Below are 26,352 nucleotides of genomic sequence, written 5' to 3' on the forward strand. Positions count from 1 at the left end.
CATGTAACTGGACATGACAGAGTATCTTAGCTTCTACATCATAAAGCACATTTGTTAACACTGAAAAAAATGCAGGGAGGTTTAAAAAAAATTCAAACAACAAACAAATCGAACATGCCTCTCTTATTTCTTGTCCTGTCTATTTTTTATTTAGGCATTCTAGGTGAGGTAATTGAAATGGGGCCCATGATAGGTCTTAAGAAGGAATAATACATTCAGTGAATATTAAGTGCTATGAGTTTTCAAGGTATAACGTTTTATTTGTTTCTCCCAAGAATCCTCTTTGTAGGTTGTAAAATCATATAACAAGTGAGGAAACTCAGCTCAAAGAGGCTGAATAACTTTAACAAGCATTTATGGATGTCCACTGTATTTAGGCCAAAGTAAATGATGTCGTGTCTTGCTTCCAAGAGCACATTGTCTAGAGTGGAGGAAAAAGGTAAAGTAAACATGAGGCAATAGGTGCTAAAACTAGCTATGCAAGATTGAGAAACCTGGGAAGATTTTCAAAGGAAATAAATGAAGGGAAGCTCAGTGTTTTTGAAGGTGGTTAGAGGACATGATCTATAATGTTGCCATGGCCGGTGATGAAACTGTAAACCAGTCAGAAGACAGATGATTAAGGATCTTTAATTCCTTGCGAAGCTAGTGGCTTTCAACCTCTAAAGGATTTTAAGAAGAAGAGAGCATTATCAGAAATACTGCTTGGAAATGTAGCTTTAGCTGTGTAAAGAATGGAGCACTCTTTAAAATGGATTATGTAATTATCACATAACCACTATTAACTAGAAGTGTGCAGCAAAGAATAGGGAGAAGATAATCAGAGTGAAGTGGAAGGACCAGAAAGAGAGATTGAGAATTCATGCAAAAGGTAAAGGGACAAATCCAGAAAGAGTCTGATATTTCCAGCATTTATATCTGGGTAGATGTGATGCCATTATTTATTCATTCAATAAGTATTTTTTGAGTGTCACTTTTGTGCTACCTATTGTCTTCATGCCCAAATAGATGACGGAACAAAACTACCTTTTATACTTGCCTTTGCAGAATGCGAAATCTACAGCATTTACACACGTGTGTGTTGGGAGACTGATAATAAATTATAAATGTAAATAATTATGTAGTTGGTTAGGAATGGTGCTGTTAATGAACAAAAGGTAGGGCAGAGAAAGGTGGTTCATGAGTTAGGATAGTAGGGTAAATCATTACACAGAGTAGTTAGAGTAGGTAATTTTTATGAAGATAAGATTGTCAGCAAAGGATTGGAGAAGGCTTGTTAAGATAAGGAATTTTGCAAGAGACAGATGAAAAGATTCAAATGTAGACCCCGCCATTCCCCCTACTTCTGCCCTGCTTCCTATTGTTTGTCTTGCTACTCACCTGGACTGGCAGAGTAAGTGTGGACCTTGGTAGGTTGACTGACTTGGACATTGAAGTGTAGAGCAAGACTGAGAGTAGGAAAACCTTACACTCTGAAAACCTGGAGGGGAAGGAAGCCCTTCTTCATCTGGCTGGGTTAGGTTTTCTCAGGTTAGACACTCAAGTATGAATGGTATATAGAGATTGGGCCGTGGCATACGCTGATATCTACATAGATACACATCTATTTACCCATGTAGTGAATGTGAGCACGGTAGTTCCTTTAATTAACTGCCATACTGCTTGGAGAGACTGAATGTTAATAATTTTGTGTATTAATACTCTAAGAGGACTCTAACTATAGTCTCCATCAAGAATTGCAGGGGTTTTAAACTCAGAATTACTACTTAGTTGGAAACTTCAGATGTGGATTATTGCTTTTTCTCATTTAAGAGAGTGAAATTGCTTCTGCCATCTACTTTGTGATGAGGCCTACAGTCAGCTGTAGTTGAGAGGGGCTCACTCTCTGCTATAATTAGTAGTTTATCCATACAATGACCATTATACAACTTCTCCAAAAGTTGGATTCAGGATAGCAACGTATTATGTGTTGTAGCTACAAAATATTTAAATCTAACATCAATAGCATAGCATTTGAAATTTAAAATAAAGTTTATATTTAGGGGCAAAGGAAGATTAAGAGGCTAGGAATATATATTTTCTCATTCTTAACTCTGTCTCTCTTTTAGAGATAGAGAGATGCAGAGAGATTGAGAGTTAATTGGAATGAATGTATATGGATTATATAGCACTGCCTAATCGATTATTACCTCCCCAACACTTGAGTTAAAGAATAGATGGAGAGCCTATGTAAAGGATTTTCAGTAGAATATTTTGAAATAAAACTTAGTAATTTGAGTATATATGTCTATAATTCAGATATGTATATGTATGGAAAAATATGTATACGCAAAGAAAACACTGCTGTTCTAAATATAGTATAATTATTTAAATATACTACCCAAGAAATCTTACCAGACTCTAAAGTCATTTTAAGATTTAATGATAGTAATGCATTTAATTTTTTAGTATGCTATTCATTACAAACTGGAAAAAGTTTAATAAATCAGTCTCAATCAGTAAAGCCTCATAGATTTCCATGCCATAATGTGGTTCCTCAGTTGCTCTTACAGGAAAATAATTACTAATTATTTGATGAATTTAATTTTGGAGCAAATGTGTTGACAGCTGAAAAAACATTTAATGACTTGGATAGAGACCAGATATAACACTAGAACAAATAATATCAGAGACTTAAAAAAAGTAGAACTGATGAAAACATTCTAATTGGGTTAAGTATTTTAAAGTATCTAAAAATACCAAAGGCTGTGTATTTTTTGTCCTTTTCTACTTGAAATTTCTTAATGATCTTGGTTATCATACAAGATAAATCTTTAAAATTATTGTTTGAGTAGTTTTGAAAATGAATATAATTCTTTCATTAAACTATACTTTCCTGCAGTTCATATGGATATTAATGTTCATTCTTAACAGTTTTGCTCAACCCATATTTTTATAAACCACATTGCTTTGCTTTTTTAAAAGCTACTGTTTTTATATGTTTCTACTTCCTAGTTTTTCATATGTATTTTATTGTGTCATTTAAAATTAGAAATGCTACCAAAACATAGAATATATTAATGGCTTGATGAAATAGGACCTCTCTTTAAGTATAGGACTGTTGCCTATGAACTAAGTCTAGTCTTTCAGAACAGGGTAGGATGCTGTATATCTGTTCCCTGGAACTTAGATTCTTTGGCCTTGGTTCTACCTGTCTTTCAGAAATTACAGTCCCTAGTTTTTATACTATATTTTCTGCGTACGTTTCTGGCTTACTTGACTCTAAGTTCTTGCTGTTAGTCTTGCCTCTACAGCAACCCACATTCTCTCACCATCAAAGACATAATGTCTTGTGGCTTACCATTTTGTCTTTTTGCCTGCTACTCATGAGCTATTCTGTACTTGAGTAAAGTCATTGCTTTAAGTACTTTTTAGGGGGTAGATAAATAATCATTTCCTTCAAGAAGTCAACAATCTTTATAGGAAAGTTTCACATAGCAATTTTAAAATAATTTAATAAGTTTATATAATGGATTATCACATGAGCTTTTTAATGTATACTGTCTTGTTGGAATTATATAGCAATATTTGTAAGTTGTTAATATTTAAGAATTCTTGTGCCTTAAATCATCTTCCTATTAGACTGATATATAAATCCACCCACTGACCACCCCCAGTGCCAAAAAGAATACTGTAAATCCTGAAAAGTAAGCCATTAGAAATTAATGGCCACTACCTATGTAAAAGATTTTAAGTAGAAGATTTTGAAATAAAACTTAGTAATTTAGATATATATCTATCACACACATATATGTTACAGAAATATACATATATACACATACATGTTATAGATGTGTATATATATATTACAGGTATGTATATATGTGGAAAAATATATATATACAAGGAAAACACTGCTGTTTAAGATAGTAAAATATTAAAGGGGTAGTATTTTATGAGCAGTGGAAACTTTTGTTGTGGATATTTCAGCTGACACTGTGCCTTTATTACTACTTTGTATCTACATCTGAAGATCCAGACTCTAGCAGTTGTAATAAAATAGATGCAAAAGGTGGGAACATCTAGTTCTTGTCAATGTGTCACCAAAACATGTTATCAAAGCTAATCTCATAAGGGTGTCAGAGGAAATTAAAGTTGCCTTTGGCTGGATGTTATAAGAACTGACTGAAATTTTAAACTACCTCAGTAGCTGACTATATACAGCAGCAGGAAGCCTTCAATTAACTGCACCAGTTCTATTTGTAGTACAAAGGATCTATGGCTTAGGATAGCCTACATAACTTAAAAAGAAAAAAACTCAACTAGATCTTAACAGTATCCTGAAGTACAGCCTGAGAGAAAAGGATAGGTAGGGTCAGATAGGAGCATGGAGCATAGTAACTAATTCAAAGGCAAGGGGGTCTTAGGTTGAGCTTTAAAAAATGTTCTGTCTAGTCAATAAGAAATTCAGAGACAATGTCGTTGAAAGAAAGGTAAGCCAGAATGAAGAGTAGCAGTCTGCATTTCAGAGATTATAACAATAAAATTCAGCAATATAAAATGATTTAGTACAGAAAAAGATGAGCTTTTACAAGAATAATGGGTAAAAAAGAGTTCTTGAGGTTATTAAGTGGAAATTCACGTGGATTTAATAGTGAAAGATCATTTCCACGTGATCCTTAGTTAGGGCCTGTTTCTTGGACTATAATTAAGAAAAAAATGGAATAACACTCAGAGAAAGGACTGGGGAGTGATAGTGGCTCTACTGTTACACTTTTATGTTTTGAAATGCTCCATGATGCTAATTTCGTTTAAAAATTTGTTGAAGAGTGAAACTTTCAGGTCTTCTGCATAATTTTATCTAAAGGTGAATGATCTCAATTTTACCTTCTTTGTTTTTCACAGTTTCCTCCCTCTGCTTTTGCTATATGGACTATGTGTATTAAGTAAGTTAATGATGGAAACAACTTTTAAACATTGAGAAAATTACTGAGGGTCTCTGGATAATATCTCAGAATTAGATTTGAAAGTCAGTGAAAGATACATTGTGGGTAAATGAGGAACTTGTTAGATTTGTGATAATACTGAAAAAAGACCCCTCTTTTGGTTTTCTCTAAATTAGCATTCACAATACAAAAGTCATTCTAAGAATTATAATTCAGAGTCTGGCATGTTACACAGAATTTGGTAGTTATTTTTGGTAAGTAATTGTTACAGAAGATGTTTGATCAAACTTAAATTTAAAAATTTAAGGAATCAACCTATGATTTTCTTGTATTAATATATTCATGTGACATCTAAATAATGAAAAAAATTACTATTATTTTTTCTAGTTCCAAACCTACTAGAATGTTTAAAGTTCATGGAAACTGTCTTCTGTAAAAGACTGTTTCCATGAAGTATTTTCTTAAAAAAATGTAGGTCAAATTAATTTTGCTTATTTTTTTTTCTTTTTTTTTTTTTTGAGAAAAAAAGAATAATAAAAAGAATAAAGAAGAGGAAGAAAGAGAAAGAGGAAGAGGGAGAGAGAATGGGGGTATTGCTTTATTGCCCGGGCGAGAATGCAGTCTAAATATGGGTATGCCTATAATTGTCTTTAATAATGGAGACATAAAATAAAATGAGGGAAGAGAATAACAAACAAGGAGCCAACCAACATTTCGTTTAAACTTCTAAGTTGATATCATGTGGTACTGATAAGAGTGTATATTTTGTATATTTAAAGTGGAGAGTTCTATAAATGTTAATTACGTTTTACTTGTTCCAGATCTGAGTTCAAGTCCTGGATATCGTTGTTAATTTTCTGTCTCATCGATCTGTCTAATATTAATGCTGAAGTCTCCGACTATTATTGTGTGGGAGTCTAAGTCTCTTTATTAGTCTTATATGTCTGGGTATTCCTGTATTGGGTGCGTACATATTTAGGATCTTTAGCTCTTCTTGTTGTTGCATTGATCCTTTTATCATTATATAATGTCCTTCTTTGCTTCTTTTGATCTTTGTTGCTTTAACAACTATTTTATCAGAGGCAAAAATTGTAACTTCTGCTTTTTATTTATTTATTTTAGCTCTCTGGTTGGTAAATCTTTCTCCATCCCTTGTTTTGAGTCTTTGTGTATCCTTGAAGGTGAGATGGGTCTGGATGCAGCATACTGATGGGTTTTAGTTTTTTATCTAAATTGTCTGTCTTTGGATTGGGGGATTTGGTCAATTTAAATTTAGAATTAACAATGATATATATGAGTTTAATATTGCCATTTAATATTAGCTGGCTATTTTGTCCATTAGTTGATGTAAATTCTTCATTATATTGATGCTCTTTTTGGTATTTTTTAGAAAGGCTGATACTGTTTATTCCTTTCTATGTGTAGTGGTTCTTTCAGAAGCTCTTGTAAAGCAGGCCTGGTGGTGATGAATTCTCTGAGTGCTTGCTTGTTCACAAAAAACTTTACTTTTCCTTCACTTATGAAGCTTAGCTTGGCTGGATGTGAAATTCTGGGTTGAAAGTTCTTTTCTTTAAGGATGTTGAATATTGGTCCCCACTCTCTTCTGGGCTTGTAGGGTTTCTGCTGAGAGATCTGCTGCAAGTCTGATAGGCTTCCCTTTGTGGGTAACCTGACCTTTCTCTTTGGCTGCCCTTAGTATTTTCTCCTTCATTTCAACCCGGGTAAATCTGACGATTATGTGCCTTGGAGTTGCTCTTCTTGAGGAATATCTTTGTGGTGTTCTCTGTATTAGCTGGAGTTGAATATTATCTTGCCTTACTAGGTTGGGAAAATTTTCCTGAATAATATCCTGAAGCGTATTTTCCAGCTTGGATTCATTCTCTTCGTCACATTCAGGTACACCTATCAAGCGTAGGTTAGGTCTTTTCACATAGTCCCATATTTCTTGGAGACTTTGCTCGTTCCTTTTTATCCTTTTTTCTCTAATCTTGTCTTCTTGTTTTATTTCATTGAGTTGGTCTTCGACCTCTGATATCCTTTCTTCTGCTTGATCAACTCGGCTGTTAAAACTTGTGCATACTTCACGTAGTTCTTGTATTGTGTTTTTCAACTCCATCAATTCACTTATATTCCTCTCTAAATTGTGTATTCTTGCTAACATTTCATCAAACCTTTTTTCAAAGTTCTTAGTTTCTCTGGATTGTGTTAGAACAAGTTCTTTTAATTCACAGAAGTTTCTTATTATCCACATTTTGAAGCCTGCTTCTGTAATTGGAACACACTCCTTCTCCATCAAGCCTTGTTCCGTTGCTGATGAGGAACTGTGATCCCCTGCTGAGGGAGAGGCATTCTGATCTTGGGTATTCTCAGCCTTTTTTGGCTGTTTTCTTCCCTTCGTTGTAGATTTATCCATGTGGTCTTTATAATTACCGTCTTTGTAATTGGGTTTCTGAGTGGACGTCCAACTTATTGATTCTCAGCGCCGAAATTTGAGCAACCCACTGTGCCGACTAAATCAGCGGCGTTAAGATTGATGGTGCTTTTCTGACTCTGCACCAAGAACCAACGCTCTGAGGCGCCAGCAAAACCACGTCGCCGGTCACAAGAGTCGCGCTGGTGACCCGTGGGGCTCCTCTGCTGGGAATCTCCTGGTGCGTGCGCAACAAGAATTCATGTGAAGGTGTGGCGTCCTCTCCTTCTTTGCGCTTTCACTGGGAGCCACAATCCCGAGCTGCTAGTGATCAGCCATCTTGGATCTCTCTCTCTATTTTGCTTATTTTTCAGAAAATAGATTTTGGAGCTGATAAGAAATGAGAAATACTAATATAGTATATTGGGACAAATACTATTTTATATAAGTGAAAACAAAAAAATATTAAGGTAAAATGATATATTCATTAGCCCAGTGAAGGAAATTGAATGAATTATCTGTTTTTTCTGACCACATGGACTGTCAGATCCTTTAGTTAAAATTTTGATACATCACCTTTAAAATTAATGTTTCTTTTTCTTTTCTTCTTTGCCCCTTTACTTGCTTTTCATGAGTCTTTAACAGAGCTTTAAAAATTACTTAGCAAACTCATAATTATGTATTAGAATCATTCCTTTTAGTAGGACTTTTATTCTAGGAAATCATTTCTGAAAGTGATTAAATTTACTGAATTACAATTTTTTTACTAACAGTGTTAATAGCAAGGAATTTTATAATAGTGATAGAGATACACAAAGAGATAGGAATCAATGAGCATGGGACTTCATATGGAATATAGTTTATCATGTTTTAGCATATGAAGTATTATTAGAAGGTGATACCTTTCTATCTCCACTCTTCTTTCTAACCTTAACAGTTTCCTGCCCAGTCTAGGGTGTGCATATTTGGAATTATACCTATTTACAAAGGAACCACATAAGTACAAACATGAGGTAAAATAGCTATTTTGGCCATCAGAGTTCTTCTGAGCTACTTGTATTAATATTTCTGCTTTCTTGCTTGATGTCTATCCTTCCGCTATGTGAATCTCTTTATTCCCAAACGTTTGTTTGGGTATGAAACGTTTTTTCTTATATGATTCAATGTAAGAGAGCCTCAAACAGCTAAATAAAATAACAATGAGTGGAAAATTTCTGTAGCCAAGAAGAAAATTAAAAATAGGAGACAGAAAATAACCAGAGAAGAAAAAAAAAATCTTTTGAAAAATGGTCAAATGTCATACAGATAACCGTCCAAGGAAAGCTGCCTCTCATCTCCTTCCCCCTTCTCTTCCTTCCTCAACTTCCTAAGATCATCAGTTGGCATAGGACATAAAAGTAAATAAAGAGATGGGCATAAAAACAAATCAAAAGTGATAGGGCACCAGCCAATAAAAATGGGGAGTTATTGTCCAGACTAGAGTAAGGATAGATATTTTACTTTAGTTGATTCCAAGTTAAGTTTTCATTCAATACTTAGTGTGGTAGTTACATGAATTCTTGTATTGATTTCTAAATTAGATGCCAAAATAGATTGAGGAAGTTGGTGGATCAGTCCCTAGGGTTTGTTTATTAAAAGACATTGAAAAGCTTCCTATAATAACTTCAACATAACAGAAAAGAAAACTGATAATTGTGTGCATTTTGTGTATTTAAGGTTTTATACATTATGTAGTTTAGTTCATATATAGACTTGTTTTTTTCTCAATCTTTTTTTAGTTGTTTTTAGAATAAAGAAAATGCATTCATACGTTGTTGAGAAAAGAGTTTTGAACTCATTGGATTCACCAGTTTTTTAAATCTTTATTGGTTTTCATTGATCTGATGTGGTTGATGATTTTTCATGACATTCACTCTTAAAATGACTCGCAAAATCCAGATTTTTCTCTATGTGTCACGTTACTTATCTATAAAAACTGGATTTAATTTATCCTGTAATTATTTTTTAAAAATACACATTTAGTGCTTTAAGAATGGAATAATTATAGGTCCGGCAGGTTCATTCTGTAATCCTAGCAACTTGCGGAGGTGAGGCAGGAGGATCACTTCAACTCAAGTTCAAGTGGAGTCTCTACCAAAGGGGAGGTCCAGGCTGCTGGGAACCAGGATCATGCCACTCCATTTCTGCCTTGGTAAAAGAGTAAGATCCTGTTTTTAAAAAAGAGTGGAACAATTATAAAATAATGTATATTCTATGTGAAAACAGTGTTGTTAATGCTTTATGGAAGCTGTCCCCAGAGTTGAGGGACACTTGCTGATGTGAAGTTAACCAACCCATGACTGCTTCAGAATAGAAAGAATGTTCAATGGTATTGAATAAAAAAATGTGCCCTTGCTGAAGCTACTTCTGATGCTGTGTAGCTCTAACAAATGAGTTATACTGGCTTTCCATTTAATGAGCTGGCAGGGAGGTTTTTTAAATACTGCAAAATCTTCTAGAAAAAAAAGAAACTCTTGTTAAGAAGTCTCTGAAAGGGTGTGAATTCTCTTATTTTATATTCATTAACTTTTTATTTTATTCAAAGTTCAGAAATAGGCTATTGGTCATGCATTGTGAACTCACCATCTGGCTCCATCCAGCTTTCTGAGGGATTTCCCCCAGTGTCACAATTTTCTGATATACTTTATGTTTGTAAAAGTTTTGAATGCTTAATTATATATATAAAACATATATTTATATATGTATGTGTGTATGTGTATATAAATACATATATGTAACACTTATAAAAGTATGAGAGTTCAAATATAGACACAGTTTAAAAAAATCAATCAGTATTTAAAGGCTTATAGTAAAAAGAAATTATCCTCTTTTTCACTTCAACTTTAGCCCAATTCATTTCAGTACTCCAGTTTTGCCTCCCATATTAGCCATTTTAACAGTTTTTTACTCTTAGGCTTCTAGTGACAACCTCTGTGTCTTTAAATAATACTTTTGCTTTATTCACTTTCAACATTGTCTATTGACTCAATGCATGGTAATAAAAATAACTCACCAGTTTTTCTCTTTTCTCTCCTGCTTTGAAATATACTTACAGTATTCTTAGTTCATTCATTTATTATAATAATTATTATTAATAGTAATTAGTGTTCAGAAACCTCAGGAAGAATAATTCTCTTAGCTGGTTTTTAAATTGTTGAGATATGTGTGGATTTTGAATGATGTGGAAAGCAAGTGTGGACTACTAAACTATAAACATCATTAAATGTGCATTATTAAGGAATGTGGTTACACTCAAATTACTCTTTTAGTTAAGAAAATAAGAATTTAAACCACTTGACATAAACTGCAGGAAATTGTTGAATGATTTATCTTAATTGAATTTCTTTAAATTCTTTCCTGTGATGTGCTAATATGTATGTAATTAAGAACCAAATGAGAAATGGACTCTTGAAAAAAACTTTAGGTATTGAAAACCTTATAAAAACATGAAAAGTCATTTTTCCCCTATGATTAAAGAAAATCAAGTTAATGCATGACCTATTTGTTGGTCCTTGACAGTCTTTAATAGACAAAGTACTGGGTTTCCTATAAATAATAAAATGGAAAGAAAAAAATATCCTCTGTTTCCTTCATACTTTTACCCCAACTCATTAACTATACAATGTAATTCTGCCTCTAATATTCTTGTGTAAGCAAAACTCAATACCTTTAACCTTCCAGAACCACACTTCTGCTCTCCCAGTTCTGTTGAACTCAGTTTCAATACAAACAAATAAAGGAAATGTTTAAGAAGTTGATGTGTGATGAAAAATGAATTCTTTTATGTTTTGTCAAAATTTGGTTATTCTGAAAAAAATTGTCTAATACATTTTTTTGGTCCAAAGCTTTCATTTTATATTTAAATAATTAAAAGACTGGGCATGGTGGCTCATACCTGTAATCCCAGCATTTTGGGAGGCCAAGGTGGGTAGATCCCCTGAGGTCAGGAGTTTAAGACCAGTCTGGCCAAAATGGTGAAACCCCATCTCTACTAAAAATAAAAAAATTAGCCAGATGTGGCAGCATGCGCCGGTAGTCACAGCTGCTTGGGAGGCTGAAGCAGGAGAATTGCTTGAACCTGGGAGGCGGAGATTTCAATGAGGTGAGATCACACTACTGCACTTAAGCCTCGGTAATAGAGACTCCTCTCAAAAAACAATGAAACAAAACCAAACAAAACACAAAGAATTAATATACTTCCATACTGAGACATCACATTTTGGCTGTGCAGGAACACTGTTGCCTACAGTAAGATTATGAACTCTCCTCAAAATATGTTTCTAAAGCAAGATTAATGTATTTGATTATTTCTGGATACAGGAGTGGGAAGAGAAGTGGTTTAATTATTCATTTAAGATATACCATTTCCAAAAATTAGTTTGTACTTTCTTGTTAAATTATACAGTTTTTTTAGAACATCATAAACATCTTGTTTATTCCTCTTTACTCTAAATATTGACTATAGTGAGAGCTGTTCAGGCATGAAACACAAATTTGAATTTTGGGTTCCCTATGAGTGAACAAGTAAAATTGTGGAAATGCTATATATTGATCCTATACAGTTTTTGTTTTAAATCAAAGTAAGTCATGCATTTAGTTTAAAAAGGAAAATGTCTTTTAATGAAAATAGCAGTTTTCTGCCTTGCCTCTCCCCAGTCTTCCTTTTCACTCCACAGTAGCAACTACCTTCAACCGTTCTTGCTTTCTTCATTTTTTTACTTTAATATTTCTAAATAATGTATTCATATAGAAAAATAATTTGTTTATACATTTTAAGCAGTATGCATTTTCTCAGCCTGCGAGATGAGGAGGTTCCCCTGTACCCATATGTATACATAAACAGGAATGTGCTTGTGTGTTTACACACAAACAAATATGTGTACTTTTGTTCTCTACTCTTTCCGGTAGTTTAATCAGATCAGTAGTATTTATATGACTAGTCAAATGTTTACTGCTGAACCAAGTCATGTATTATAACCATGTCACTTTTCAAGTTCAACTTAGCCTTTTTTTCTGGAGTTCATTGCAAATTCTTACCCCCCTTTTTATCTGGTGTGGTATACTTTGATGTCTCTACCATGTGCATATAAAAAAAAATATTTTCCACACCTGCAACACGTTAACTCTATTTTATCCTGGAGTTTCAGGCCCTTTGTCTCTATTCGGAACTTGTTACTCCAGGTTCCCTACTCATCCTGGGTCTGTTCCTTTGCTGTTCTCTTGTGTAATCCTCTCTTTCTTGGATTCTTGTGGCTTCTTTGTTGGTTTTCTTTTTGTTTTAATTTTCTGAAGATTATTTCACAATGGCTTATATTTGTTGAGTTTTTACATGCCTGAAAATGTCATTTTTCTATCCTTTTCAATGATAGATTTGTGTGACTGGGCTTAGAACACTTGTGGAAAATTATTGTGAGTTCCAGTCCCAATTTGATTCTCTTTCTTTTGCATGTGGCTTCCCCAACACCTTTGGAAGTTTTTTAGAATCTTCTCTTTATCTCTGTGATTCTAAAATTGTACAACAGTATATCTTACCTTACTCATTTTCTCAGTAATTGTATGGCCTCTTTCACTTCGGAGGCTTATGTTTTCAATACGTACATATTTACTCAAATTATTTTTCTTTCTTTAATATAATTTCTTCTCCTTTGTGTTCTCTACTCTTATTTTTCTGCAGTTCCTACTAGTTCAATGTTAGACTTTCTCATTAGAGTCCAGTTGTTTTTATTTTCTTTCAGGTAGATTTAGTTAACTTTGTCTTCAGGAATATTTAGTGACATTTTAATTTACTGAGTTTTTAATTTCATAGAGTTCAAAAAATTTTTTAAGCTTTTCATCAAGGTGCACAGTTCTTTATTTTAATGTACTAGGTAATTTCTTCTGTTTGATAGATGTTATTAATTATAGTTAACCACATTTTAATTTTTCTATGTGCACTTTATACTTTTTCTCTGCTCTCCTACTTTCATGTTTGTTTTGATCTCTCCTGCATGTTGGGAGCTTTCATATTTAATAGCAAGCATTTAATCTTTGGAAGCTCATCATTTGTGTGGCAATTGTAGCCTAGAGGGTTTCTGGTATAGATGGCTTGGGCATTTAGCAGCCCTTTCAATGGACACATGTGTTTTTGTGTGTATGTGGACAGAAAGATTCCTTGCAAGTGCAGACATGATGGCTCACAGTTGTAATGCTAGCCCTTTGGAAGGCTGAGGCAGAAGGGCCACTTGATACCAGCCTGGGCAAAACAGTGTGACCTTGTTTCTACAAAACTACAACAACCACAATTAGCCAGGCATAGTGGTGCATGCCTGTAGTTCCTGCTACTTGGGAGGCTGAGGCAGGAGGATTACTTGAGCCTTAGAGTCAAGGCTGCAGTGAGCTGTGATTATGCCACTGCACTTCAGCCTGGGTAACAGAATAAGACCTTGTCCAGAGGGGGAGGGGAGAGAGAGAGAGAGAGAGAGAGAGAGAGAGAGAGAGAGAGAGCGAGCGAGCGCGAGAGCGAAAGAGAGAGAGAATGAGAATTAATATGAATATGAATTCTTGGCTGCCAGAATGGGTGGGGAAGTAGATGGGAGGGTGTGCTCTGTGGAATTGCACCCAGTCCACCACTTTGCAGCTCTTGTGTCCCATGTTTCCACTAGAGCTTTGGCCTCATCTAAGTTTTGTTTGTCCAGGGAATAACGATTCTTCTAGTGAAAAGAAGGGTGGTGAATACAGAGACTGGGCAGGGACCTAGAGAAGGGGAGAAATGTTTTGGCTGTGGGGAAAGGTCGTGGTGATTTAAGTAAGCTGCAATCAGACTTTAAACCAATCCCTGTGGTTTTGACCTTGCACTTGACCACTCATCTTCCTCCATGCCTTTGCTTGCAAGTTGTGAACCTGTTAGGGTTTCTCTGGTGTGAGGTGGCTTGTTGCTCACTCACTGCAGTTACTTTTGGTTGTGCTTTCTTCTTTCAGTGTGGCGGTAAATCATTATTCAGCTCACTTTCCATCTTCAGAAATTCACTGAACTCTCTTGCTCTTTCTTGTCATCTCTTCCTTCTTTTTTGTTGTAGGTTTATAGCATTTTAATTCCTTTACTGTCATTTTATGGCATTTCTAAAGGGAGTATAAATAAATGCATTTGGTCAATCCATCCTTTTTATTCAGAAGTCTTACAATTTTTAAGTCACCCCCAAATTGATGTAATATTATTGTTGATGTTCTTCTTATTTATAACATGAAATATTTTAAGTTAATAACACTAGAGCCTTTCCAAGAAATTTCCTAAAATAAACTACTGAGGAAGCCCATTATTGCCATGGACTTGATATAATTACATCTATAATTTTAGTGAGGATGTCATAAGATTAAAATTTGGGATGAACATTTGTAATCTCTCTCAATCATGATCTCTATTATATCTACATACTTTCATTTCTTTATTAATTGCTTATCCATCCAGAACTCAGTTATCCACGAGTCTCATTTTATTGACAACAAATGCTAGACGAAACACAGTATCAGAAATGGCTTTGAAACAATGTTTACATTGAATCTACAAATGTTTATCTGAGGATAGCCCATAAAGGCATTAAGCAAAAAAAGCATTTACTTCTGTAAATACAACAGCTTTTGAAATTTACACTTCAAATACTCAGAACTTAGCAAACAAAACAGAAGAAATTAAGAGGGAAGCCTATCACCAGGCAAGGAATAATCAATGAAATTCTTAAAGACAAAGAGAAGACAAGGGAATTAAATGGTAGCCAAAGGAACTCACATTTCTATTAGGAGCTTGTAGCAAAGACGCTATAGGTGCCCCACCCAAACCTCGCTGGGTTCTATTATTTTTATGTTCCCTGGCCTGGCTCCTGTCAGAAAAATCTCTCTTTGCCTTAGAGATTTTTTTTTTTGTAGTTCAAGCCTACACCACAGCCCAGGTGCATGATAGGTTAAAAGTGCCAGAGAAGTAATGCCACCAGGAAGTAACCTGCAATGAATGACTGACAGAGTTGATGAGTAACTATCCCAGCTCCCTTGCCCCTTGGTTAAGACTAAAGTATGTGTTGTACCCTGGTGACTAGAGGGCCCTGGAGGGATGGAGCTCCAGTTGTCACTGTGGTAATCTGCCTATTTTCTTGGCTGCCTTCCTTTACTGTCTCGTTTCCCTTCTCTACTATAAGCCTGATGTTTTCCCGAATCAGCTCCCAACTAAACCACAAATTTGAACTAAAATTTGTGACTTAATTTGGGAGAACCCAAAATAAGAAAGAACTATTTAGATTTGGAGAATAATTATATATTCCTCAACAGGACATTATTACATGTACAAAAAGCAAAATACTTAATTTTCAGGATGACCCATGTTCAGTGAGGAAACTTCAGTTATATTCACTATATTCTGTTTAAGAACATGAAGATTATGTTTATATTTAAGAAGACTTCTACTTAGTCTAGCTAATACACTGCAGTTCTAATATTTGACCTTTAGTTACATGGAAATTTAAACCACCCTGAATGATTTATCTGATTAAAATTCTGGATATGTAAGAGCTCTTGGGTTAAGGAAAACACATGTGTGAATGTTAAGATACTTTAAAGAAACAGGAGATTATTAACTAAATAGTGCACAACAAGGATACTTCATAAGCCTCTGCAAATTCATGAGAATATACTAGGGAGAGTATTAAATAAGTTAGTGATAGTTAATACTCATAGAATATAGAATATTCTAAAATTTTTAAAAATTATACTTTAAAAGTTATGAAATAAGTAAATGCAGAAAATACTGTGTACATATCTGTGTGTACTTTCTCCTAGCTTCTCCTGGAAATTAGTTTACTAGAATATCCTTATTGCTAACATATTTCCACATTCTCCTAACTCTCTTGGTATTATCTGAACTGTAGGGCAAACTTACTGTCAGTCCACGACAAAAATTTAACCAACAGGAATAATTGGAAAGCAAACATTTTAAGTGTAATCTAAATAAAAAATTGCCTCCATGCCTCTCCATTCTGCTTTCTCATCTTCTAACAGGAACTACCAGAAGAGACTAAGGACTAAATTTTGGGACAGGTGAAGGAGAGAGTTAATCTCTTTGCCAGGAGAATAGAGGAAACATATCTGTTATTGTTGTTCTTAGAGGAATGGAACTGAATTAAGAGGGTTGGGACAGAGGAGAGAAGGTTTGGAACAGGAATAAGGAGAAGAGCCAGTAGACCTAAAAAATAACTTGTATCCAATTGCATTTTACAGTGATTGTGCTGCACGCATCTCCAATGCTGCAATAAAAGTAAATGCCTAAAAAAGGTCACAAATGTGTGATTTATTTTTATAGCGATCAATAGCAGAAACATTATTTTTCCTAATTTCTGTCAACAACAGAATCAATGCCAGGTCATGGATAAAGGTGGAAAATGCTGAAAACAGTAATTTAGTGGAGACCGGAAGTTAAAGCCAGAAGTAACCTTAAGGTTCTAAGTCCTTGGAAATTCCCTTACATACAGAGAAAGCCATTGGATTTTGTATATGGGGTATACTGGCTCATCCCAGTCTGACCTAAAAGTTATGTAGGAGAATAGTTAAGTTTCAGAGAGATGAAGCTAATATCTGAGTATCTATTTAGTGCCCACAGACATTGCAACTCTTGAAAATGCCCAAATTTTGAACTTGAGCACTTCAGTTGTAGCCACAGAGTGAAGAAGTAGACCAGCATCTTTCCTAAGGATTCAATTGATGGGCCTTTCCTTCATTCCTGCATAACCAGAGTGAAGAGGTAGACCCGAATCTTTCCTAAGGACTCAATCGATGGGCATTTCCTTCAGTCCTTCATAACCACAAAGTGAAGAGGTAGACCAGCGTTTTCCCTAGGCCTCAGTTGATGGGCCTTGCCTTCAGTCTTTCATAACCACAGAGTAAAGAGGTAGGTCAGCATTTTCCCTAGGCCTCAGTTGATGGGCCTTGCCTTCAGTCCTTCATAACCTCAGGCAGCATCTTCCTCTGTGCCTGACATGATCTCTGCTCTGTTCTGTGCTTTACAAGTTTAACGGACTTACGTTGCAGTAGGCTACTCATTCTTCTATAGCCTTGATTGGATGGAAAGAGGGGAACTACAGTATTTTTTTTCTGTAACAACTGTCTACTATTATTTTCTGTACATTTCTCTGGCATTCAGCTCTGATTTTTATTTTATGGTCATGCATTCACTTACATTCTCCCATGGGATCTCACTTTCCATTTAGTTCTCCTCTTCCCAAACTTGATGATGTTCATCTGTGTTGTCCGGTATCCCACTAATGACAGGTCCTATCAGTTTGCTGATTATCATACAGCTCAGCCACAGTCCTGTGAAATAAACATACTAGTTAAGTATGTTGGTATATTAAGGAGTAAAAGTAAAATATGTGAGTTGCATGCTTAGCAACAGTGACAGGAATTTATGGCTTCATTTTCATGGACATTTATGTTGAGGTAGATGAAAGGACAGTTAGAAGAGATCGTGTGTTTGGGAATCAGATATTCATACGCTTGAATTTTACTTTTACCCCTTACTAACTAATAGCTATTTAACAGCCATGAGCCTTAATTCTCTTGTGAAGTCAGGATGGTAATACTTGACTCATGTGTGTAGTTATAAGGAAATGGAAAGCACTCTACATGATGACTTGCATGTGATGGGGTATGGATAAATTATGCTTGCCATGGCATAGTCATAATAATACTTTTAAGTTAGTGACTCACTTCCAAGAATGGAGTATAGGAAAGGGAAAATTGTAAAGTTATAGTGAAGAAACCTGGCAGAAACCTCTTTGACCAAGTTTCTTATTCTGTTTTCTGTTTCTGTGACAGAATGCTGGAGACTGTAATTTATAGAAAAAAAAAGGAAGTATAGTTCTTACAGTTCAGGAGGATAGGGAGTTCAAGGTGTAGGGGCTGCCTCTAGGGAGGGCTTTTCACAGTGTGATGTGGAGGCCATCACATGATAAGAGGGCGAGAGCATGCCAGCTCACATCTTTATCTTCTTGTAAAGCCACCAGTTCTACCATGAGGCCTCTACCCTGATGGCCTTACCTAGTCTTAATTACCTTCTAAAAGCCCATCTGCAAATGGCTTCAACATATGAGTTTGGAGATTAAGTTTCCAACAAATGAAATTTAGGAACACAGGAACACATTCAAACAATAGCACCAAGTCATCAAAGTGAACATCACCAGTGATAAGTCATGTGGCTCTACTCTACTTATGTGAGTGTGATGAGAAGGGCACTTCACCTCATTGTTTCCCCCCCCCCACCAAATTTGTATCCTCAGTCCAGTCATAAATACCAGACAAAGCCTGTGTGGTGGCTCATGCCTGTAATCCCAGCACTTTGGAAGGCCAAGGCAGGCAAATCACCAGGTCAGGAGTTCGAGATCAGCCTGGCCAACATGGCAAATCCCTGTCTCTACTAAAAATACAAAAATAAGCCAGGCCTTTTGGCAGGTGCTTGTTATCTCAGCTACTCAGGAGGCTGAGGCAGGAGAATCACTTGAACCCAGAGGCTGAGGTTACAGGGAGCCAAGATTATGCCATTACTCTCCAGCCTGGGTGATGAAAATGGAAGACTGAAGCAGGAGAATCTCTTGAACCCAGAGGCCGAGGTTGCAGTGAGGGGAGATCATAACCATTACACTCCAGCCTGGGTGATGAAAACAAGACTCCATCTCCAAAAACAAACAAAAAGACAAATTCAAATTCAGGAATATTCTATAAAATACCTGATTGGGAAAATTAAAAAAGTGTGAAGGTCATGAAAAACAAGGAAAGACAAAAAACTGTTATAAATCAGAGGAGACAGCAAGTAAATGCAACCTGGGACCCTGGAATGGAACTTAGAACAACAAAAAGGACACTGATAAAAAACTGATAAAACTCAAATAAAATTTGTAGTTTAGTAAACAGTATTGTACTCACATTAATGTTGTCGTTTCAACAAATATTTCATGGTTATGTAAGACAGTAGCATTATGGAAAACTAGGTGAAAGTTTTATTGTAACTCATGCTATCTTGGAAACTTTTCTGCAAATCTGAAATTATTCCAAAACAAAATTATTGTTGTTGTTGTTGTTTAAACTTACAAAGAAAAACATGTGGTAGGTAACAGATCATTTCAGGGGTTAGGGTATGGGGAGCATAAGGGAGGTTTTAGGGGTGATGAGGCTCTTCTACATGTTGATTGTGATTATGGTTACTTGAATCTATAAATGAATACACCCAAAACACCAATTTTACTGTATGCCAATTTGTTTAAAGTAAAACAAAATAAACAATTGTCAATGGGAAGAATAAGTACCTTTTACGTAAATAAGGGAAAAGGGAAAAAGTTTATACACCGTATAAAATTACTGCCTTCTTTCTTACGTATAACACTGTTATCAAATTGAAGAAACCTTATTAAATGTAGTTATTCTTTCATTTAACAAATATTTGTTGAATCCCAATGATGTGTCAAGCACTGTGCTAAGGCTTGGTAGTAGACAAGGAACTTGATGTTAATTCCTTGTTAATTATATATTCTAGATGTTAAGCCCTTATTCTAAGACAGGCCAGCATATACTTACATGAAGTCAGGGCCTATACATGTGGGGGCTTAAACAGCCATTAAATATTTACATGATCTTTCAAGATAATGTTGGTACTCTATTAAACAAAGCGAATTATGATGACATAAGTTAAGAGGAGACTTAAGACATCCTTGAATGAATAAAGAATTTTTGGGAGGGAGGTGCAAAGAACTTGGGAAGAGTCTTCTTGTGAATATAGTGATATAAGACTATTATATTTAGAAAAGGAACATTGAAATTTAAACATTGTAATATTTTTGTTTCCAAAGTATATTAAAATACCCAATACTAATGAGCATTTAGCACAAGTAAAACACTACTGTAAGGACTTTACGTATGTTAACCTACATGATTTTTGCAAGAATTTTAGAAGATAGATACTCCTATTTCCCCCATTTTATAGATAAAGAAACTGACACCAAGCATGTAATGTGCCTAAGATCATACAACCAGTAAGTGAGAGAGCCAGAATTGGAGTCCAGGCGTTTGACTCCAAAGCACATACTCCACTCCACTAAATACATGGCATCTGTAATGATGGTCATTTAACTTTCCCAACTGGAAAGAGCATAAAGTGTTTCAAATATCCAAGGAACCATTTTTTTTTAATACTGCTTTAAAAAAACAACTAGTTATAACATTTTTTTTTTTCTGGAACAGATAGCCTTTGCCATGCCTTCCAGCTGGCACCTTGCCCCTTGCTAATGTGCATGGATGGGTGCCTTTTGCTTTGCAGCCTGCCAGTAGAACGTGACCTTGGCAGCCCCGTGTGCCAGCCAAGATTCTAGAATAGCAAAAGTAGCTCTTAACTTCCTGAAGAAACTCTTTGAATCACCAACCATACCTTGCCATATCTATTCACATTGCACTGGTCCTTTCACAAGAAGCTCCTAAGCTAATGACTCTAAGTGGTGCTCAGTTGTTTCTCTAATACATTCTTTCCTTAATTTCGTGTTTTTCTGTGGTTGGAATTTCCTGCTGTCTAAAATACTCTGTTCTGTATTATTCAGCAATGACCTTATTTGCTTGCAAGCATTGTGGTTACAAACATAATAATTAATTATGTGGAATTTTGTTTAGAAATTTTTTTGTAACAAAAACAGGAATTCTATCTCTGTACAGTGACTGAAATACAAGGACCCTCTCTAAATCAATTATATGTGTTTAAATGTTCAGATTTTAAAGTCTGTTTAATTCTGAAAATCTTAATAATAAATTTGATGGCAAGCAGACTGTGAGTGGAATTTTAGATAACAACATATGTTCATAGTGATTCATGAAAATGTAATCCTTTATGGTAAATCTGTATTATTTATACCAAATCTTTCTCTTTGGCCTATACTGCTTTTTAAAATTCCAGACTTCCTATAGATATATCCATTTAGATCAGGGTTTTTGAGCCTTGATGCTATTAACATTTTGAACTGGCCAATTATTTGTTGTGGGGGGCTATCCTTCCCATTGTAGGATGTTTAGCAGCATTCTTAGCCTCTGCACACTAGAAGCCAGTAGCAGTACCACTCCACTCTATTGTGACAATCAAAATATCTTCGGAAATGGCCAGAAAACCCCTGGAAAATAAAATCATCTCCATTGGAGAACCACTGATTTTGAGTTTTATAGGCTTATGAAAAATGGCATATACAAAATTAAATTCATTTTCCCCTTAGAGCTTCTCTTATAGAGAGGTTAGGAGCATGTCTGAAGCAAACTCTGCCTCTCTCCTTTCATAGCTGTGGAACTTGATCAAATTACCAACTTTTCTATACCTCAATTTCCTCATTTCTACTATAAATACATTAATACAACTTCCTTCACATGACTGTTATGAGGATCCAATAAACTAATATATATAAAACATTTAAAGCAGTTCCTGGCACATAAGATGTCTAAGTTAATGTTTGAATAATCAGCTAATACTGTTAAATGTTAGCAACAGTCCTACAATAAAGGAAAATTCTAAGATTTTTCTTTCTATAGAATATGTGCACATACTTTTTTAAAAGGGAGATTAATAAGTAACAGTAAATACATGAAACAAAGCCCAACATCATTAATAATCAAGAAAATAAAAAATAGTACCATGATATATAAATCGGTTACATTTGGAAATATTTTTTAAAACTACTTCATATTAAAAAGAGTGTGGCAAAAGGCCCTATATGCTACTGATGTGAGAATGTGTGCCTGTTTTCTTTCTCGAGGATCAGTTACGCCTTTGTATCACAGCTTTAAAATATTTATAGCCTTTCACAGAGTAAATCTAGCTCTAGAAATTTATCCTAAGTGTGTAATATGTTCAAAAATTAATAAAGTATATTAATTACTGTTCTTTATAATGGCAAAATTAGAAGCAACCTAAAATATCAATAATGAGAATGATGAAATAGCTCATGGTGAATTTATGTCGTGCAATATGTAGATATTACATTTTTCAAATAATAGTAAATTAGGAGAATGCTCTGACCATGGTAATAAGTGGCTCAAAATGCCTCCATCACTTTCAAGATAATAATAAAAATATTTAAGTGTACATGATCATGCACACATAAACGTACACCTTTTAAAGTTATTTTTTGACAGACTCTGCGTATTTATCAAGTCATGTTTTCTCTCTAGGTTTACGTCCAAATTCTCTACCCCCACACCTTAAGAGATTCTGATACATCATAAATAGAGGGACATACATCTTTACATGAAAACGACATGGAAGATTTTCTGAGGGACATGTGAATGGTGAATTTGCATGATGTGGAGACCCAAATTGGCTGAGGACTGTTGCCCAGTACCCCAGCTCTTTTTACCTGCCTAGAGTTTCCTGAACAAGCCCTGCTGCTTCCATCTTCTGAGCTCTCACCCACCAAGCCATTTCCTCTACTTGGAGTTCTTTCCTTCCCTTTCTGCTTTTCCCTTCTCAAAACCAAGCTAAAACATTGCCTGGGAATGTTTTATGATGTTTAGCAGCATCACTGGTTAGGAAACTTATCCTGTCACACTGTTCAGATTCACATGCCTTGCTTCTCTGTACTTTTGTGACACCACATGAGGACCTACTTATTCATGCATGCATCTATATTTTCTGCTATTCATTTGTTTAAAAATATGAATCGAGAAATGCCAGGTTCTATATTAAGTGCTAACTACAGTGTTGGTGAACCAAAAGGTAAAATTTTCCTGCTCTTGTGGGACCTACATACTTTCTTAAGGAGGAGATGGAATATATTTTTTAAAACATAAGATTTAAATTTATTTTGAGGTGACTTTGATGAGCACCTCAAAGAAGCAAGAGAGTGAACAGCAGTAACATGAAGGGACAAGCATTCTAAGTATTGGGAACAGCATATCTAAAAGTCCTGGACTTGCTCAGCATAGTTTAGGAATAGAAAAGTGGCTCTCAAGTTTGAGGCCAACAGAAGTGCAGTAAGAAATGAGACCAGGAAGACACCAAGATGTCAGATGATAGAGTCCTGAGGCCATTGTAAGATCTTTGGATTTTAATCTGAGTGTTAGAATAATGTGATCTTATTGATGTTGTAAAACGTTAATATGCAACCTTCTGGCTTTCTGTAAGAAGGGATTGTAGGACCCAAAGTGAAAGCAGGATGGTCAGCTAGAGGCTGTCCTGGTGATTTAGTTAAGTGATGTTGGTGGCTTGGATCTAGGTAACAAGAATGGAGGTGGGGAGAAGTTAACAGATTTGAAGGATATTTTGAAGGTAGAGTTGATAAGAGCCAATAGATTTGGTGTAGGTTAAAGAAAGCAAAGCCTCCAGGGTAACTCTTTAGGTTTTTGACTTCAATAATTGCATGGATTATTGAACTCACTGATGGGGTAAACACTGGGTGAAGGATATGTTTAAGAATGAAAACAGATGAATAGGTTCTGACTGTATTAGATGTGAGATGCCAGCCAGGCATCATTGTGGACATGTTGAAGGGACAGTGTTTAGGAAAAGGGTCAGAACAGAGATATGTATTTGGGCATTATCCTTATATAGGTTGTACTTAAAGTTATGGTGCTGACATGCCTACTAGGCCTGTGGGCATAGTCTGTGAAGACACAAATTCTGAGGTCTGAACTCTGGTACACTCCACTATTTAGAGAACAAAAAGAGAGGCCAACCAAAAAAAAATTGAGTAGGAGTGGTTAAGAGAAAAGGAGCATGTGGACTATTAGAAAGAAACAAAGGAAAGACAGTATTTCAAGAAGGGGGAGCTGATCATCTGGGTCAAATACATAAACAATTTACCACTGGATTTGTACTGTGGAGGTAATGGCCAAATGGCTACCTTTGTTAGAGCCTTGATGCTATTCCTTGGCAAATGTTGTTTTATTTATCTGTTTCTTCCAGGAAACCTGGGAGAAATGAGGTTCATTCCTGTGAACCTCACATAGGAATGATTTTGCACTCCAGAAACCTTTGGCAATATCTGGAGACATTTTTGGTTGTCACAGCTGAGTGGGAGTGTGGTGATGCTACTGGCATCTAATGGATGGAGGCAAAGGATGCTGCTGAACATCCTGCAGTGCACAGAGCAGCTTCCCCAATACAAAAAAAAAAAATGATCTGTCGCCAAACGTTAATAGTGCCAAAGTTGAGAAATCCTGCATTAAACTTAGAGTTCCCAAAGTGTGTGCTCAGACACCCCAGGATGGACCCACAGGAGTGCTGTAGGATATTTTAAAGTTTGAATGGACACACAAAGACATCTGTCAAGCACTAAGTGAACTACAAGCTCATGACAGTTCAGTTTCACCATTAACTTTCTTTGTTTTTAAAATAATGTATCTTTGTAAAACTTGGTTTTGGAAGTTGCTGTGATAAGAATCAAATACTTGGTGAAAATCAATGTGGAGTAAGAAGTGAGAATGGCAGCTTCCAATCTGACTTTAAGGTTTGTAAAGTTGGGTGGTGACCAGAAGGAGTGGAGGTTTTGTTTGTTTGTTGAGATGGAGTCTCACTGTGTTGCCCAGGCAGGAGTGCAGTGGCGCAATCTTGGCTCACCACAACGTCTGCCTCACGGGTTCAAGTAATTCTCCTGCCTTAGCCTCCCGAGTAGCTGGGATTACAGGTGTGTGGCAACATGCCCGGCTAATTTTTTTATTTTTAGTAGAGTCGTGGTTTTACTATGTTGACCAGGCTGGTCTTGAACTCCTGACCTCGTGATCTGCCCTCCTTGGCCTCCCAAAGTGCTCGGATTACAGACATGAGCCACTGCGCCCAGCCTGGTGTTGAGTTTTAAAGATGTAAATAGTTATTAAGATTTTTGGAATTGACAACTCAAGAAACTCAATTATTAGGTATATCTTTTAGCCTAGAGGGTGTAGTAAAAAATTGCTGATATGCCACAGGCACCGTAAAGCAGAAGGCTTAGAACTGCTGTGCTTGACTTTAATTTCTTTGGGAATAGGCATTGTGTATTAGTACTATACATTTGCAGCCCCCAGAACAGTGCCTGCTCCAAGTGTGAGGTGTGAGGATGCCAAACAGATATCCATATGGAGATTGAGGGAAATTTAATGAATTTAAGAAATAAAACAGCAGGTATGAAATGAATGAAGGGGCATATGTGCACTGTAGGGTCAAGAGAATTATATGTTAAGTAGCAAAATTCTACCTACTGTTTACTGTGTGCTACAACATTCGTAAATATCTTCCTACTTAAGTAGGATAAAATAAGGTAGGAGAAAAGAATGAAATCTGACTTTCTGATTCTTTGGTCTGTGAGTCTCTAGACTAAAATTTCTTGAGTTTGATACAAGTTTACTTTCTCAGATTATATTACTTTTTTCCCAATACAAATTTCTATTCTCACTTATGTTATGCATATTGACAAAACTGTGATCTTATTCTGCAGGAATATGTGAACGGGAGTAATTTGAATATCTCCTAAATTTTTGGCTGCTTTTCTTCCTGCCCCTTTTGCCAAGCACTACATGCCCCAGCCTAATGATTACATAGATGTTGGAAAGAGATGTTCTTTTTAGAGTTAGTGATTCTATTTTGCTTTTGAAAAAAAATCTTTTCAGTGTAAGAATATGATTTCAGCATATAAACTTGTGGAAATATTCTTGGTATAGTGGCAAGAAGTCAACTTTTAGAATGGGGTATACAGCCCCATGCATCTCACGTTCACTGGGTAACATCTGGAACAAGGTGTTCTGTTTCTTTGACTATTTTGTCACCTGTAAACTTGGAATATGAACTCTCAAAGTTCTAATGAGGATTAGCCTACTTAGCGATGACAAGTACCTATCACAGTGCCTGATACAAGAGGAGATATTCAATAAACTGTAGCTTCTCCTTCTATTTCAACCTGTCCTATCCTGACACCTTTCTTCTTCTCATTCTCTTAGTCTTTTGTTGGACTTTAACTCTTAGGAAGGAGC

General features: G+C 35.6%; 1 protein-coding gene across 34 annotated transcripts in view; it reads left to right on the plus strand.

Annotated features, from left to right (window-relative positions):
- HDAC9 (histone deacetylase 9) overlaps positions 1–26,352 on the plus strand; it is a 1,049,458-nt gene that overhangs the window by 449,944 nt on the left and 573,162 nt on the right. The window contains exon 3 of one of the 34 annotated variants that reach the window (XM_074379582.1): positions 17,126–22,698. The exons of the other annotated variants lie outside the window; for them this stretch is intronic. The gene's annotated coding sequence lies outside the window, so the exon portion shown is untranslated. The remainder of the gene's footprint in view (positions 1–17,125; positions 22,699–26,352) is intronic. 34 annotated transcript variants of the gene reach the window in all.

Source organism: Saimiri boliviensis, chromosome 10, assembly GCF_048565385.1.
Source record: "Saimiri boliviensis isolate mSaiBol1 chromosome 10, mSaiBol1.pri, whole genome shotgun sequence".
In the NCBI taxonomy this organism is placed as follows: Eukaryota; Metazoa; Chordata; class Mammalia; order Primates; family Cebidae; genus Saimiri; species Saimiri boliviensis.